An 18,095-nucleotide genomic window follows, 5' to 3' on the forward strand; every position below is an offset into this window, starting at 1 on the left:
AGAAGTGCTCATTCACTAAGAGAGATGCATTAGCTAATAAGCTTAGCACTCGCATTGTAATATCTTATAAGTCCCAAAGTCGCAACCTATTGGCTATACCAATGCTTGTTGTTTATGATTGTGTTTCCGATTACATGAGATTGGCAAAGTAACTAAAGATATTTAAAGACCACACCTCCTAAGCGCACTACAGGGGTCTGACATATCATTCTTAATAATTACCACACTAGTGATTACAATACCTTGCTTTTTTGTTTAACACTCAATACCTCAAGTTTTTAGTTTTGTGTGGTGTAAATCCCGGGGTTAACATTACCCAGTTTAATGGTACACAATGTATCCACCACAAAAGGGTAAAAGGCGAAGTTGGCCTGAATTCAAAATTATAACTGGAGCAAGCAAGAACAATGTACCAGTTAACTCAGTGACCTCTGATTGTTCTGGCTCCCAAGTGGACACGTTGCCTGGATTGCATAAAGATTTTCTATAACCACAATGAGTCTGGTAAGCAGAACAGCCTACATATGAACAATCCTTACAATAGTATAATATGACCCTATTGTACAATGCCTCCAGTAAATACAACACCCAAAGTACTCAAAGGTCCACAGCGTGTGGACTATGTGCACCAGGTAACCAGAAAGAGCTGAATAAGCACATCGCCCTCATTAAGCACAGTGTACCCATACATATTAGTAAGAATCACCCATGTTTTTTCTCAGGAGCCCACCACCAGTGCTGCAGAATGCTGGGGTTGTTAATATTCCAAACCTAATTAGTCTTGATGCCATCTCATGCCTCTTTCTTCCACCACCCTATATTTAGTTCACTCTTGCAGGTTTTCCTCCCTGCTTTCTCCCTTTGCCACTGTTCTACTATAATTAATTTCCTCTCTTTTCTATTGTCTTTCTTTTTCTTGCTCTGGGTCAAAATCTGATGGTGAAAGTGTAAATCAAAAATCAATCTCCTTCACCTTTAAAAATTCTATTTAATTCAGATTGCTCCATGCTAAAAAATACTTTACTCCAACATATTTGATATGACTGTCATAGAACTGATTTTGTAACTTAAAGTCTTATGTCTCATTATGTTACTGCAACCATACAAACCCAAACATAACACAACCAGTTTATTTGTAAAGCGCACGTTCACACCTAGGACACCTTAGTGCCCAGTAACATCGTCAGAGGATACGGAGAGTTCAGACAAACAACAACACTCGCCTGCCACTTATGACATGATTCGTAGGCACCAAAGAACGCTTCGTACACAAAATATTTACATCATTAAAAATGTTGTTTCAAACAATGTCAACAAAACATTGGACACTGATGGCCCTTTTGAACAAACAACAATAACGAATGTAAATGCCAGTTCATGGAGTAAAATCTTGTTGGGTTAACGGTTGGCACTGCCAAGCACATTATGCACACATTGTTGGCCATTTAAATTGCTTTGGCAGGCCTCCACTTCCATGCCACTTTTACAAAGGACAACAAGGTTTCTGATGAAAGGGCCTCAGTGGTACACCGTTAATGAGTTTCATGCCCGCCACAATGCCTGTGGTGCCAGCAGTTACATAACATTGATGGACAAATCTCACAGACCCTCCTGGCAGGAGCTAGCCTAGATGGTGACCTGTGCCAGGCACCAGCTGGGATAATCATGGCTTCATTTAGTTATTTCTCTGTAGGTCTACTCAGAACAAGGTCAGATAGCACGGCAGCCATAGAAGCATTTGTTGACAATGCTCAAGCAGAACCATCGGACTTTAGGGCTGAGTCACAAAGAAAACTTGTCAGGTTCTGGAGAAAGTGATAAACCCATCTGTAAGTTACTCAAAATAGAGGTATTAGGGCAGTAGTAATACCACTTCTGGGTTCTCCTAGTTCTCCTATCGGTGTAGCACTTCTCTCCAGAAGTAGGGAGATTTTCCATTTCCACCTAACTCTAAATCATTCCCTACCGCCTTAGCTCAGCTACCGCAGCACAGTCACAACTCTAGCTTATCTGAAAACAGAAGCACAGCATGCAGCCGAAATCTCAAAACTTCTCGAAGCATTTTTCTAACTCTTGAACTTCATCGCCTGAAATAAGACTATACGACTTAAAACAAAAACTCAGAAAGTAAAGAAACTAAAGTCCAAGCCAATTTAGTAAATACATATCTAAATGCAGTGATCTCTTACCTTGAAGCCATAGTTCAGCCGCACAGAAGGCTAAGTCACCCGGCGAGCAGCAAGAACGCCTGCAATACTCTATAAATACGAGGCACTGGAAGTGGGGAACCAAACAAGCCTTGTCTCCTTCCGTCACTATGTAATCTGAAGGAAATGACCCGTCTGTTTGTTGTTGCTTTGATTACAGAATCAAAAACAAAAGCCATTCACAGCCTACCAGGAAGCTGAGAGTCACGACTACAGGTCCTCCGCAGTTTTAAAAAGCGTGTTTTTAAAAACGCACGGGTGCAGGCTCGGCTCAGGGCGCCGAACAGCCTGCCCGATGGCAGTAATAATGTGTTAACCCAAGTTGCTTTCAGCAAACAAAAATGAAATGACCCTTGTGACTCTTAAAAATGTTTAATATTTCACATTTTAGATTAGTATGAAAACAAAGAAAGATCTTTATTTTTTAGCCAGGCAACTTTGGTCGTGTGTGTGTGTGTATATAAAAATATACACACATATATATATCCTCTGAAAAAAACCCAAAGATTATAGAGACGTTATAGTTAAGAAATAGAATTTAAAAAAACATATAAATTCACTTAAAAAACCAAAGGTTACTGCATGCACCTTCAGAACTCAGAAGGGGGGCCACGCACTTCTTGGAATATTGGAAATGCTTTCACAGTAGTATTAAACAAAAAGACTTGCAGTGGAAACAAATCAAACATGATGGGTTTTACAATTCACATCCTAGCATTGCAAAAAGCTAACATGTTTGATTTATTTGCACAGTGATTCTTTCATACTACTGTGCAGCTCCATTCTAAAAACTTGTTAATCTGTGAGAGCAGTTTGGTCTGTGTGCCTGCCTGCATCTCTGTGGGCAGACACACAGAGCAAACCTACGCTCCAATCGGACTGGAGTGTTTGCTGTGACAGCTGTAAAGCTGCCGCCAAGAAACAGCAAACAGTTATGTCCCTGTCCATCAGTGAATTTGAGGGGAGCCACGTGCTCGTGGACCCCCTTTCTATTTTTCACAGTTTGCCCCGGAGAGGTGGTAGTCCCCGGGGCTGCAGGGAGGCCACGTGCCCCCCCACCCACATGAAATCTTAAAAATGCCCCAGGAAGTTGGTAGTCTCTGGGGCTGTGGGGGAGGTCATCGGGCCTCCCCAACATCTAAAAAGCATTTTGCCCCAGGTAGGTGACGGCCACCCCGCACATTTAACTGAAATTGCCCTGGGGAGGTTGTGGTCCCTGGGGCTGCGGGGGGGGGGGGCAAGCACCCCTGCATTAATTTTGAGCAAAGCCCTGGAGAGGTGGCAGTCTCCTGGGCTCCAGGCAGGTGGCAGGGCTGCCCCCTACATATATAAATCAATGCCCACTGCCTCTATACAAAACAAGCACGGGAGCCTGCACTTGTGTTTTTATTTTTCACTGGATCTGCGGATCCACCATGAATTGTGTCAATTTTTTTTTTTTTAACAAAAATGCTTTTTAGCTCGGTGGGTGGGGGGGTGTCCCTCTGGGACCCCAGCACCAGGGCTAAGGGTCCAGAGTGGCTCTACCCTGGCCTCTTGTTTCTTTTTATTTTTTTTAGTAATAAAGCCGAGTGCCGAGTCCCAAGATGGCTGCCAACACTTCCTAGTTTGAAGTGCTGGCAGACAAACAGAGCTGTGAATTTCCCTGCACAAGCTTGTCATTGTTCACAAATACTTTGCAGCCAGAGATGTACAAATTTGAATTTCCCTAAATTTCTAAAACCATCACCTCTCTCGGGTTTGAATTTTTTTTAGATATGGGCATGCCCACGCCCCCCGTTGCCCTCAGGACCGCCAGCCCCCAGGACTTCTAGTTAAATATATGCGTGGCCCGCGGCCTGCCCACGCTCCAGGGACCACCACCCCCTGGGGCTTCTAATTAAATACATGCAGGAGGCCTGCGAACCAAGCGCCCTGGGGACCATCACCCCTGGGGCAAAGTGTAAAAAAAGAAAGGGGGTCCCTTTGGGACAAACAAGCCTTGGGGACCCTACCCCCCGGGGCTATGTAAACATTGGAAGAGGGACACGCGGTCCCCTCAAGGAGCCTAAGATGGCCCTGGGGACCGCCATACCCCCCCCAGGGACAGCTCCTGTTATGTTCCAGGGCAGCTGCAGACTAGCCACAGCAAACACTCCACAGCGGGACCTTTAACGCAAGTTCCCCTTTCACACAGCGGAGCGCTCATCTCAATCCTCTGAACACGTGCTTCAGCAAGCAGGGAGCTGTTGTTAAATCAGCTTCCTGCTTGCTGAAGCAATGGCAATGCAGGGAAGGGCCTTAAGGCTTCCCCCGCAGTGCCAGGTAGCCCATAAAAGGCTTTTTATTATTATTTTAAATTAATAATATTTAAATAAATGAAACATATATAGGGACTGTGAGGGAGCCCTTGAGGGCTTCCTCACAGTCCCTGAAAGCCCATAAAGGGCAAAAAAATAAATAAAAAAAATAAACCCCAATAGCTAAGCGTGCAGGTCGCAGACCTGAGCTTTGGGGATTCGAGTCCAGCTAGACTTATTTCCATTTTTTTTAATTAAAAAAATATATATAATATTTTTTTTTTAAACAAATGCATTATTTTAAATTGGTGACCAATAACTCAATCTAAGTACATCAGACATCAAAGCCTAAAATACGTAGTCTCTCTCTCTCTCTCCCTCTCACTTTCTTTCTCTCTCTGCCTCTCTTTCAGTCAATTCTCCTACTCACACACCCACTCAGACACTCATGCACCCACTCACAGACCCACTCATATACTCACGCACCCACCACAGACGCACCCAGACCCTCACACACTCACTCACAGCCCCAGTCAGACCCTCATGCACCCACTCAGACCAACTCAGACAGTTAAGCACTCACTCACACATCCACTCAGACCATCACACCCCGAATCACAGACCCACTGACACCCTGATGTACCCACTCACAGACCTGCGTACATACTGACACACCCACTAAAACACTGATGTATGCACTCTCACACCCAGACAGACACACTGACAGACACTTTTACCCTCAGATATAGCCTCTCACACCTATTCTCACACCCAGAGAGGCAGCAGCCAACTTCCACCGAGCATGTGCAAAGGGCTGTGTACAACATCGGGTTGGGTGTTTAGGGGGGTTGGCTGCAGGGACTGGCTGCAGGCCAGCCCTTGTGGGCAACCCCTACAGCGCATGGGAGAAGGCCGTGCACAGTTCAAGGTTGGGTGCTTATAGGAGGTTGGCCTCAGGGCCCGGCCGAGACTGGCCGGTTGTTGGATTCATGTATAGCAATAACTTTGTAAGGCACATGTTGACTGCAGCATATCAATATTCACTTAGCTAAACCACAATGGTCACTTTGAACATTTAATTTTAAGGACATAAAATATTAGGAGTTTTATTTCAGGATAAGTGACACTAAGTGTGATTTCGAAGTAGGAGCAAATGAGTGGCGACCCTGATGCTAAAGCCTGTTGATTTTATCTCAATAAATAGGAAAGGGAGAGTTGTTTTACTATGACTGAACAGGGCACAGACATCAGTGTGCTCAACTTCTTCACTGTGCTGTGATCCAGAAGTCAGTGTGCACTTCGACTGATGTGAAATATGGCACGCTGACACTTCATTTACTATTGAAATTGAGAACCTCAGAGAATGGCTTGTATTTTCAACCCTAGTGAAGTGGGGCTGGACCACAAAACATTTTTGACTGGTGCTATTTCATGTCCTTGGTGAGATATTAAGGCAGTGCTTGCATCAAACACCTTTTACAATCCTATTATGAAAATAGGATTCTGGAGGAGGAAGAATGTTGTGTTTTTGCTGCGTGGTATTTAGTTGTGGTGGTGATGCATTCTGTTTTTTTTTTTTATGTAACTGTATTTTGTGTTGCATTATTGCAATATGATTCTGTTGTATTGGCTGAAATACTTGTGTTGCATTCTGCTCTGAGTGTTTGTTGTGATGTGCCCTCATAGTTTAAATGTGTTGTTATGTTGCTATTGTGTTATGTTCAGATATGTCAACAAATGCTCCTACATTTCCAGTCAAAAGCAGCACATAACTTTAAAAAACACATTGCACACAACCATTTACCACTGGCTGAGGTGGCAAAATAGCCATCCTCTCAATCTTCAAACACCTAAGAAATCAGCCAGGCAAAAAACATGTTTTGATGAAGAACTTCGTGCTCACAGTGCTCATTTTATATGAAACTGTCAACAGTCTCATATTAAACACAATGCTGATTACACCTAGGGCAATGGAGTGAAGAGACTCTCTGTCATCTTAAAGATTTTGGAGGCCTAAGACATTTATGGGGGCCACTGTACGGAATAAATTTGCATTTTAATACCTATTTCCTGTTATTTCAAGCCCACATAATTCCGAACAATTCTAAATTGTATCTTAAACTTTAACAGGGTCACACAAAAACAGCTGAAATCTATCTTGCTCCTTAGAATGATACAGGGTAATGAGACAGAGTCAACGATAGTGGTAGGTTGAGCACGAGATAGATTTAGGTAGAGAAAATTCACTTTCACAAGGAGCCTTTTGGAAGGTGTAGGCCCTGGGAAATTGCTCATTTTGCCCATGCCTTAAAACGTCTGTGACTGGAACCATTTTCAGGATGACAGCACTAATATTTTATATGGCAAAATGTAAACCACTTCACCTGTCCTCATTCATGGTGACCATGTACACTCCTGCACTTTGAAGAACATAAATCATCCTAATCTCAGGAGATTCACTTTTATTGCAATGAAACTGGTTGCACTAACTCTCTGTCTTGGAAGTCATCCAAGATAATGATTTGGTCAGGCTCATTAGAAGGCACTGTAATTCTAAGGGGCAGATTTAAGCACCCCTTGTGGCATCTAACAACAGATTAGTGTCATTTTTGTTAATGCTAATGTGGTGTTAGATGGCCAAAAATGTTGCACCAGATTTACAAAGTGGTGCAATGCAAGCATTGCACCACTTAGTAACCCTTTGTGCTACATCATGCATGTGCCAGTTAGGGGGGCCAAAATATGGCGCAAACAAATATAAGAGATTACTTTGAGTCATTTTTTTCAGCACTTTTAATGCCTGCTCAGAGCAGCATTAAAGGAAGCACACCATTATTCATAATGGGCCTCAATGGGCTTTGCAGGATTAGTGTCAACATTTTTTACCCTAATCCTGCAAAGCTCCAAACTAGCATCAAAAAGTTTGATGCTAGTTCCCTAACTACCGCCATGGGGTGCCGTATCTTAGATATGGCGCACACATTGTGGCGTTAGGGGGGCACTAAGGGGCGCAAGAAAAGTGGTGCGCCACTTTACTTAAATCGGGCCCCAAGCGTCTTTGAAAGGAGTCTCGGACGGTGTACATCGCTGTCTGGTCATGTAAGTCTGGTGGTTTGCAGATGTGTATTGACATCCTAAACCTCATAGGGTCTCCAAGCTGGAGAGTACAAGTAGAGGCGCATGATGTTTAATAACCATTTCAAGGCGAGTTTGGTAGAGGGGATTACTTCGTCACAAAGGTGACGAATATCCCGTCCGCTGTATTACAAGTTCCATTATATCCTATGGAACTTGTAATACAGTGAATGGGATATCCGTCACATTTGTGACGGAGTAATCCCCTCTACCTAACTCGCAGTGAGGCCCTTAATGTGAGAGTTCCTGTAGATGCAAATCATAGTCAAATGAGACATGCATATGCAAGCTTGCGTGCCAAATCTATGATGAGGATATAAAACATGGCAGATAATGCAACAACATTTAAGAGGAATAAGCTGACGTACCTTTAAAAGGCAAAACATGAGCCAATTGCTTTGCAACCCAAACACTCCTTGTACCTTTCATAAATAGGTGGTGTGCTAAGACTATGTGGAGATGCGTACGTACTACCTAGGCTAAACAGAACTGTTTCTTTTTCATTTATCGCCAATAGCCTGTCTGTGTGAGTCTTCCATGGGTGAGATTAGACAAGATTTCTTAATAGCAATTGCCAAAGCCAATGAATCTCTCCTGGTTGACCTACTGAGTTTTCAATGCTTGCTGTTGATGTGATGCAGCATTAACAACAGGCATAATGACGTTTGCTGATTCTAGGCAGCATCATCAAAAAATGGTGCAATGACCAAGCAGCTGATGCTGGCCAAGTCATTTTTTAGGTGTGTGAAAATGTGATGTAATATGTATTTGCAAGTGTGATGAAGCTCCTATGGATTGACATAGGTGCCATACTTTAAATGTATTGATCTAAGAGGACAGATGTCACATAGCTAGGTAAATAAAACATGAAATTTATTTATGGATAGCGGAGCAGCATGGCAGTGTATGGCAGCTGCTGAGCCCCCAAAAACATTTAAATTAAACATTTTGAAAAATAAATAAAAATATTGAAATTGGGATGGGGAGCACAGAGGAGTGAAGGGGGACTGCAGGGAGACAGGGAAAGCAATGGGAGTTGATAGGACAATGGAGGCGCTCAAAAATTTGTTTTTAGAATACACAGTGGCTTTGCATTAGATAGAAGCTGCCAGCCTAAGCAAAAAAGTAAAATGAATCCAAAACATCTGTTTTAAGGCCTGCGAGAGGCACAGGAGCAACAGAATTGTGGGTGCAGGGCAAGCAACTGGTGGCAGGTATCTGAGGCAGGGGTAAGCAGCAGATCCAATAGAGCAAGAAAACAATTGCACTCTCATGGAGCGCTTATTAAAAAGTAAAAAGCAGTTCCCTAAATTTGAACAGTGGAAGGATACATGTCAGACACCCAAAAGGATTTGGTGAATAGGTTCATCTATATTCCACCAGAGGAACAAATACAGGATGAAGAAAGCCAAGCCATTAGATAAGAACAATCAAATAAATCAAATAAAAGTCATAGTAAAGCCAATCAACGGAAAGCACTGTAAAGCACTGGGATAGCCCTTAACCCACAGTAAGTTTTTAGTATGATCCACAATAGACTTTCATCTACAGACAGCCAAACGCTATCTAGTAGAGGAGACCTTAAAAGCAATACCACTCCAAGTTATGCTACTACCTCCACATTCTTGCCCTTTTTCCATTGTTGCTGTGTAGTCAAAAAGGCTAGAAGTCAGAGGGCCTCTTCCTTGTACAATATAGACTACAACCCTTTTCCACCTGGGTGTCATTTGCAAAAAGAAAGTGCAAAAAAACGGTCACTGTGAACAACTGACAGTAGTACCAAACTAGGTCACACCAATAAGGCCTACAGCAGAAGCTTTTCTTGCTCAAATATTTTGCAGAAGAAAAATGTGTCAATAACACTGAGATTCAGAAGACTTTTGTGAGAACTTTAAGCATTTGAATGTCACCAAGGACATGTAATTGCTAGCATCATGGCATTTGCTTCAAAATGACTGTTCGTCCCTTAGAGTACTGCGGTAATTCTAAAATGCAGCAGATTCAGAACTACCAAAGGAAATTACAGGAACTTTACACTTTAAATTTATCACTTAAGTGTTGAATACCACAGATTCAGGACTCAGACAGTAGATGTGAAATATTTAAAAGTTACTAGTAACATCTAACACACAGAGAAATATCCCATATCAGAACACTGGAATTTTGAGATCTCCATTGAAGACAATGAAATGGCTCAAGGCTTTGCAATGGCTGGTATAAGCCTCCCGATCTGACATTTCAATGTTTGTCTTTCTGTTTCTGCCTTTTTAATTTAGAACATGCTACCCTTAGTGGGTGGAATGTTCTAATAACCTTTTAGCCCTGCTGCCTCGGGCTATACCTGTTGCTAACGGTCCTCAGCCTTGTTATAAACCTTCACCAGCAGCTCAGGCCTATAACTTGGGTTCAGTGCCTTTAACAGCCAGTGTAGCCCTCTGCAGTGAGCTATAAGGCTACATTAGAACACTGGAATATTGGGACCTCCATTGAAGACAATGAGGAGGCTTCAGGCTAATGATGGCTGGTTTAAGCCTTCTGCTCTGACATTCCAATGTTTGTCTTTCGGTGTCTATCTTTTTAATTTAGAACATTCCACCCTCAGTGGGTGGGATGTTCTATTAGCCTTATTGCCCTTCTGCCTTGTGCTATACTGGTTGAAAAATGTCCTCTCCCTTCTTATAGGCCCTCACCTGTGGCAGCTCAGACCTATAACAACTGGTGTAGCTCTCTGCGGAGGGTTTTAAGGCTTGAATATTACCACTTCAAAAGCAATCATGAAAAATTTGCAGCCAACAGAAATGCTTATCTTTGGGTCCCAAACACATAGCACAATATGCTGGCAACTGTAAATACATTTGTAACTGCTGCTGAAATACAGTATATGGTTTTACATTTAATAGTGGCATTTATTTTTTGAACAGATTGTGCAGTGGACATCCTTTATATAGAACAGAAAATCAGTATTCGAATGGGAAAAATCAACCTTTTGTCTAACAGTAAGATTAAGCTCTTAGTTCCTGTAGTACCTTCTTTTTGGCATGTAGTTCTGCACAGTCATTCCTGGGCATCACTACTGAGAGCTTTCAGCTCACTACTAGGTAAGAATGGGTGAACATAGACCTTACATTATGTCAGAGTTGCTGGATCATGAAGGCAGCAACAGGAGCAGTTCGATAATCATCAAGAGATTAGACCTTAGGCTCCAAAGTAAATTAAAAGTACAACAGAAAAAATATCAACTAAATATTGCTAAAAATGTCAGCGATATGAAAGGTAAATTTAAAACTAAAATGTGCAAACATTTTTAAAATTTGACTTTTTGATCACGTGTTCCATTTAGAGCTTGACAACTCTTTGATAGTACATCATATGGAGTTTTGTAGGAAGAAGAATTTGCATGCTGTGAAATTGAAGAAAGTAAATGTGGGGCCATGTAACTTTTTGGAGGACATTAAAAGCTCAGGTAGTGTTCCACTTGTCCTGTATGTATTTTCTATGGAATCTGTTAACGGGGCATGCAGAGCTACAAGGATTTTAGTCTGGCCTGTAGGTGGCAAAAGTTACTTTCTGTTTTTTTTCACTTAGTAGTAGCTGATCACCTGTGGTCTCCCTGATGTGAGTATCACAGTCTAAAACTGGATTGGCAGGACCTTCTGCCTGACTTCAGCAGTGGTCAGATGAAGTATAGGCTTCAGGCTGGATAAATTGCTTTAGGAGGTGGAATGAGAAAAGGTGGCTGCAAGACCTTTGCAGTGGTTTCTTCATACGTTTTTCAAGACTAAGATTTCCGAGTAAAGACTTGCCCAAAAGGATATGATCACAGCAAAATACAACGATGGACCCAGAAACTTAGAGTTCATATTTAAGAGTATTTGCACATGATTAATTGCTCCTGGCACATTCGGGCACAACTGTAGGCAAATGTGTAAGCTTTTACCCAAAAGAGATTTTATATTCTATCTTTTTTTGAACTGTGGCAATGAAATTCGTGCACTGATGTTTCTGCACAGGGTTTCTTCTGCTGAAATGTGTTCATGCAGTCCTTAGCACTACGGTTTTGGGTCTCAAGATTGAATTTCTTTATGCTTTTCTACAGAATAACATAGTTTCCGGTGTACAACTTTATTTAGTGCCAATGCCTAACTCCTTCTGCTTTTTCAGGCAATGGTTCTGGTCTTCAGAAGCTGCTGTGCTGGTCTCACTACGAAACATCTTCTGTTATCCTGACAAATCCTTGTGAAGCTCTGCTTCTGAGTGACTGTGCCACAGCTCCCAGACTCTACCCAGAGGACTTTCTGTCACTTGGGGTCCAGACGTGCACTGTAGACTTAGATCTTCAATGGAAAAGCCAAGTAGGTGGGGCTGAGGCTATTTTCGTCATTTCGCTTTCCCAAGTGCTGGATACAATCTTCAGACCAGAAGGGACCAGAGCAAGTACACGTTGCTTCTTGTTATGCTTGGTATGGCATAGCTTTTCTCTGAATATGTGCCTGCTACAACTTCAAAGTTAAAAAAAAATCTATTTCTGGGTGTGGTACACTGGTACTCTGATCTAGGATTATGGGAAAGTTGTACCTGTTGGCAAGTTTGAGCACAGAAGACCTGTTAGCGGGTGATGTGGGGATGATCACTGCTCTTGGTACGCACAGGTACAGCCCGCTCTTTTGTTTATGGTGTGATTAATAGGGGGTGTAAATACCCTTAATGCGCTTATCTGTTGGACAATAATGGCATGTATTCACTCATTGCCACTCTGGGCACTTTCACCTGCCTTTCAGGCCCATAACTGCACTTTCAGTATATTAACAGCTGTGATTGGCCACAGGTGTGGGCAGTGGCATTTAATGAAAATAGTTTTGCTGGCCAATAAATTACCCATGAACATAGAGCATGAGAATGAAATACGTAGAGGGTTAAACACTGTTCGGTGTCACGGCTAAGACTTTCTTTTGAGAGCACAACCGAAACAAGATGGAACCCAGTAACCAACTTGCAGCATTGAAAGCAGTTCAGAACCGTGTTTAGTCTAAAATTATCCTTGAGTAGTGCAGGACCCCTAAGAATTGGTTCATACTAAATATTTCAAAAAGATGAGTGCAGGCACATTAGGAACTTGGGAAGAGAATTGGATCATACATTGTGGCCTTGCTTAATAATGAATAACTGGTGACTTTTGCAAGAGTTATTTGGCAAGAAAATAATGCGAACTTTCCAAGACAGTTTTCCTGCAAGCTTTTTGTAATATGTCCATAGTTACACATTAACATTACGAAACCTTGCATTTCTCACTGCTAAACCGCCCTTTCTAAGACAGGAGAGAACAAATGATAGTTTCATTTTGCAATCTTTGTTAAGGATATTGCAAGGCTGCACTACAGGAACTGAGTATATGCTATTCAGATGGCAACTATCTATATGGCAAATGGGGAAAGTTTTTATCCGCCTTCCAGGTGCAAGTGTGCAAGAAGCACAAATAAAGGAAAAAAAAGGATTCGAGCGCTTTACAACAGTACCAGACTATCTTTCACATCTAGACTTCTTTGAGGAATCATCCATCTCTCCCCTTAACCTCATTTGCTCTTTTCGGTATTGCACTTGAGTGTTTTTCTGTTCGATAAAACGTGAAATCTACATTCAAGCGCGTGAAAATCCAGTTCCTGCGAGACCAAATCAAAACCTTTTTAGGGCCACACATAAACAATCTTTATGAACTAAATGTACGCACTTTTAGTAGCCTAAGGCCTGGTGCTGTCGATTTCAATTATATAGGCACTTTCAGCCTCAGATGTAAAGGAAACAAAACAAACAAAGGCCTAGGAATGAGGAAAGTGTGTGTTGAAGATACAGGGAAGCAAAATGAAATGCCACAAGGTTTATCCTCAAGAGGCAGTCAACATACATGTCCTGGGCTCGGAGTTGGCTAGATTCAGGACCTCATTACAAGCAGCCTGGGTAATTTGGATATGGGCTGTAACTTCTGTTACCAGATGTATCACAATTAATGGCAGGTCAAACCCTCCTCTGTTTATCAGTGGAAAACCACCTTGTATTTACTGCCACATGCAGATCTTAGTTAGGCAAGCACCAAAATCCATATGTTAATCCCCATATTTTGGTAACTGACTAATATTTATCACACCTGACAATTAAGAGTGAATGTGAGTGAGTCTGAATGAATAAGGGGGAATGAATGAGTCATACTGAGAATAAGTGAGAATGAGTAGGAATGAAGGAATAGGAGTATGAGTAAGTGCAAGTGCGTGCGAGTGAGTGCGAAAGTATGAGTGGGTTGGAGTAAGAATGACCGATAATGAAAGTTAGTGTGAGTGCAAGAGAGTGAGTGAAAATTAATCAGTGCAAGTCAATACAAATGAATGACAGTGAGTGAGAATGAGTATGAACGAGTTCATGTAAGTAAGTGCTAGTAAGAATATGGTGTTATACCTGCGATTCTGCCCTTGGCCCGAGCACACTGACTGAAATGTTCAGTTTATAGAGGTACTCGTGGCATGTCTGGCATGCCTGCAGACAATTCGTAGTATGGCAGACACCTGTCACAAAATACTGGCCTTGGAATAATGGAGGTAATTCTTGGCATATTGGTTAACAATGGTTAAAGACTACTCCTGGCATATTAAAAGTGATTCTTGGAATGTATGGTATCTGAGGAACAATGCTGATTCTGGCACACTGCAGATAATTCATGTCATAAAAGAGGACAACCATTGAGTATGGGAGGGTAGCAACCTTGACAAAATACTGGCCCTCACATACTAGAGGTAATTCTTGACATAAGGGCCACCCATACAATATAGACAGCATTCTGGCATGGGCATACTGCATCGCATTGGTGTCAGTAGGGCCATCCATTGGGATATGAGGAACACCCATGATAAAATGCTGGTTCTAGCAAGATGGAGGCAATGTTTGACATATTTTAGTAGTCACAGTAAATGCTTTTAAAAAAATGGGGTTAACTTCTGAGAAGCCTCGGGTTTCATTGCTCTGCACAGCATGAATGGGTTTGAATATTTAATGAGAGCCCTTTCAGAGCCAGTGGCTTTTCGGCAAATGTATGTGAAAAGTATGCTTTAAATGCAATGTTTCACCCCATTTGTTTTCTAAATGTTCTTGGGGCATAACCCCTTCGAACATTCCGGGAAGACGAGGTCTGGGTCACTTGCTTCACTCGTTCGCTACAAATCAGGGCAAGTATTATTCTCAACCACTTTCAAAGATCCTGTCAGCACCTTATTATAGGTGGTATCTAAAACAAAACTGTGTCTGTGTTGTTTTGTTACATTAACCATCTGGTTATTCTGGAACTTTCACAATGCCAACTATAGTGGTATAAGCAGGTTTAAGGGCATGTGACATCACTCTCTGGGAACAGCCAGGGGTCATAGGTCATATTATGTCACTATCTATGATTTCCGTAGGGTTAAAGGGCGTCCACCGGAGTTTTGTCCTTTGGCTGTAGTGTGCTGGATGTGCTAGACTGGATTTGGTTAGATTCTGTGGCTTATTCAGATGGGTCAGCCAATCAGATTTGATAGTAATTCGGGTTGCGAAGGTGAGGTGAATGGTGTGCCTCGAGTCGAAACCTACTGGTGAATCTATGCAAATAGAGGACATTCTTTATTGTGCGACCTACACCTCATTTCTTGGAAATGAAGACACTCACAGATGGCTAAACCTCACCTAGTAAAAGACGTCTAAACGCCAGTTAGTCACCTTGCACAACAGAATAGTTTACTCTCAAAAGTGCTGCCCTGAGAAACGCATTTCATGCACATCCACTCTACTCAAACCTACTGCACATTTACTGACCACAATTCACTGGCTCTAGAATGCCATTTCCTGTTTGCTTACACAACAAAAAAAATGAAGGCTACATTATCCTATCATAAGTGGCTCACTTTTTGTTGGCTGGTGCCTGAAGACTTGTGATTCAAGGCATCACAAGAGCAGCACAAAGCGATCTGCAAAACCTAGGCCCTTATTAAGAGGCTGGCGGTCTTCAGACCACCAGCCTCGCACTCGGACCGCCGCCGGAACATTACGACTATGGTGTTACTGCCATGGTCTGACCACCACCATGTCGCCGATAGCGTGGCGGTCTCAGCAATCTCAATCCGCCAGGGCAGGGCTGCAAACATCGCTGCCCTGGGGATTACAAGTCCCCTCTCCTCTGGCGGTTATATGGCAGTTTTACTGCCATGTAATTGCTGACAGAGACGGGGCGCCGGGGGCTCCTGCACGCCCATGCATTTGGCATGGGAAGTGCAGGGGCCCCCATGGCCAGCCCTGTCACGTTTCACAGACAGTGAAAAGTGTGACGGGTGTTGCTGCAGCCGACGCACCTCAACATTGCCGCTGGCTCTAGTATGAGCCGGTGTGAATGTTGTGGGTTGTTTCTCGCTGGGCCGGTGGGCGGAAACTCTGTTTCCTGCCTGCGGACCCAGCGGGAAACTTGTAAAAGCCCTTGCAGTCAGGTCACCGCACTGGCAGTTTTCTGACTGCACATCTTCGGCAGATGGACTTTTCCATCTGCCGAAGTCATAATGAGGGCCTTAGTCTTCTAATCGGGTACAACTCTGACGATCAAAGGGTTTAAGTTATGACCCTTCGACTTAAGGGCTTTCAGTCTTTTTTTGCAGCTATCACTGCATTTGTTGTACTTCACAAGTTACCATAATATGACAAAATGCAATCTTACATAAATACTGTTTCAAACACAAAGATTTGGGATAGTTCATAAAAACCACAAAATAATGAAGCAAACTGCCTCAGTGCTAAACCGGACACTTCATGCTAATCAAAGGACAATAACTGAAGTAAAAACCAAACAGGATTCCTGGAAAATTTTAGAGGTGAGTAAACTAGGGGGCCTCCAAAACCTGCAAAGCACAAAAAAGATGCACCAACTCTCAAAGTCAGCACAGGGGGTCGCACATCTCACACAGCACACATCACCTATCAAACCAGCCCTGGGCATCCTCTCTGATGTATGATATAATCTATGCAAAGGGTTTAAGTTATGACCCTTTGACTTAATGGCTTTCAGTATTTTTTGCAGCTATCACTGCATTTGTTGTACTTCACAATCTGACATAAATACTGTTTCAAAGACAAAGATTTGGGATAGTTCATAAAAACCACAAAATAATGAAGCAAACTGTCTCAGTGCTAAACCTGACACTCCATGCTAATCAAAGGACAATAACTGAAGTAAAAACCAAACAGGATTCCTGTAAAATTTTAGAGGTGATTAAACTAGGGGGCCTCCAAAACCTGCAAAGCACAAAAAAGATGCACCAACTCTCAAAGTCAGCACAGGGGGTTGCACATCTCACACAGCGCACACCAGCTATCAAACCAGCCCTGGGCATCCTCTCTGATGTATGATATAATCTATGCAAAAATTAAAATGTACCAAATGTACTCTGGAAATAGGAAAAAGTGTACGGGCCTGGGTACAACAATAATGCCATTGATCATCTGCAAGGGGGGTTGTCAAGTCCGCATCCCATGCCGCTCGTCCGGTGGGGATCTGCACCAGCACAGTCTCCTGTATCCTGCATGTAGGTGGTCATTATGAACATGACGGCGGTGGCGGTCATTACCGCCCACGGCATGGCGGTCCAGACCACCATATTCTGAACACAGTAGTGAACTGGCTGCCAGACAGCCAGTTCACTGCTACCCACCTCCAGGCCAGAATCGACCGCCGGCCCGAAGATAGGCACATTCGACCCCCAAACCCCAACACATCACATCCTCATGCACCCATACACCTACATGCACACACACATTCATACACTCAGACACACATCCCCCCTTCACAAACACTAACGCACACCCTCATGCACTCACACACACACCCCCTCCCTTCCCTCTCGGACTTACCTGTTCCGTGGTGCTGCTCTGGGAGGGAACAGGGTCCTTGGATGCTGCTCTGCCGCCATCGCCGCGTCCCCATACACCCCCACGCCTATAACTGCCTCATTATAGGCGTGGCGGGGTATGGACTGACGTGGTGGTGAGGGTGGAGCAGCATCCACCCCTGGCACCGACCGCAAGCATGGCGCATGGCAGGCCTCACCGCCATCATGCGTCGGAATATGGTGGGATGCCTGCCGCCACCACTGGTGGTCTTCTGTCGACCGTCAGCATGTTCGGCGTTGGGCAATCCCACCATGTTCGAAATGAGGGCCATAGTCTTGTAATCAACCTGCGGTGTGAGTGTAATTTGATAACATTCTCAAGTATCTTAAATACTGGCGGGGCCTCTGGAAATGAATTGTGGAGTGCCCTAAAAGCCGCTCTAAGCTGGTTGTATGTGAAAACGTTTTAGGGGGATCTAGCAGCAGCCTGTAGTGCCTCCTGGAGAGTTACAAAGTTGCCATCTGGACAGATAGATCCCATTGCTGTCAATTGTATGTTGCATACGTGGGTAAAAGTCCCAATATCT

General features: G+C 43.2%; 1 protein-coding gene across 6 annotated transcripts in view; it reads right to left on the reverse strand.

Moving 5' to 3' along the window:
- The window catches only part of FRMD4B (FERM domain containing 4B), an 892,718-nt gene that overhangs the window by 321,159 nt on the left and 553,464 nt on the right, over positions 1–18,095 (reverse strand). Inside the window, exon 1 of one of the 6 annotated variants that reach the window (XM_069206593.1) lies at positions 2,190–2,212. The exons of the other annotated variants lie outside the window; for them this stretch is intronic. The gene's annotated coding sequence lies outside the window, so the exon portion shown is untranslated. Of the gene's footprint in view, positions 1–2,189; positions 2,213–18,095 lie in introns of those variants that run through there. 6 annotated transcript variants of the gene reach the window in all.

This window comes from Pleurodeles waltl, chromosome 9 (genome assembly GCF_031143425.1).
Source record: "Pleurodeles waltl isolate 20211129_DDA chromosome 9, aPleWal1.hap1.20221129, whole genome shotgun sequence".
NCBI classification, from domain to species: domain Eukaryota; kingdom Metazoa; phylum Chordata; class Amphibia; order Caudata; family Salamandridae; genus Pleurodeles; species Pleurodeles waltl.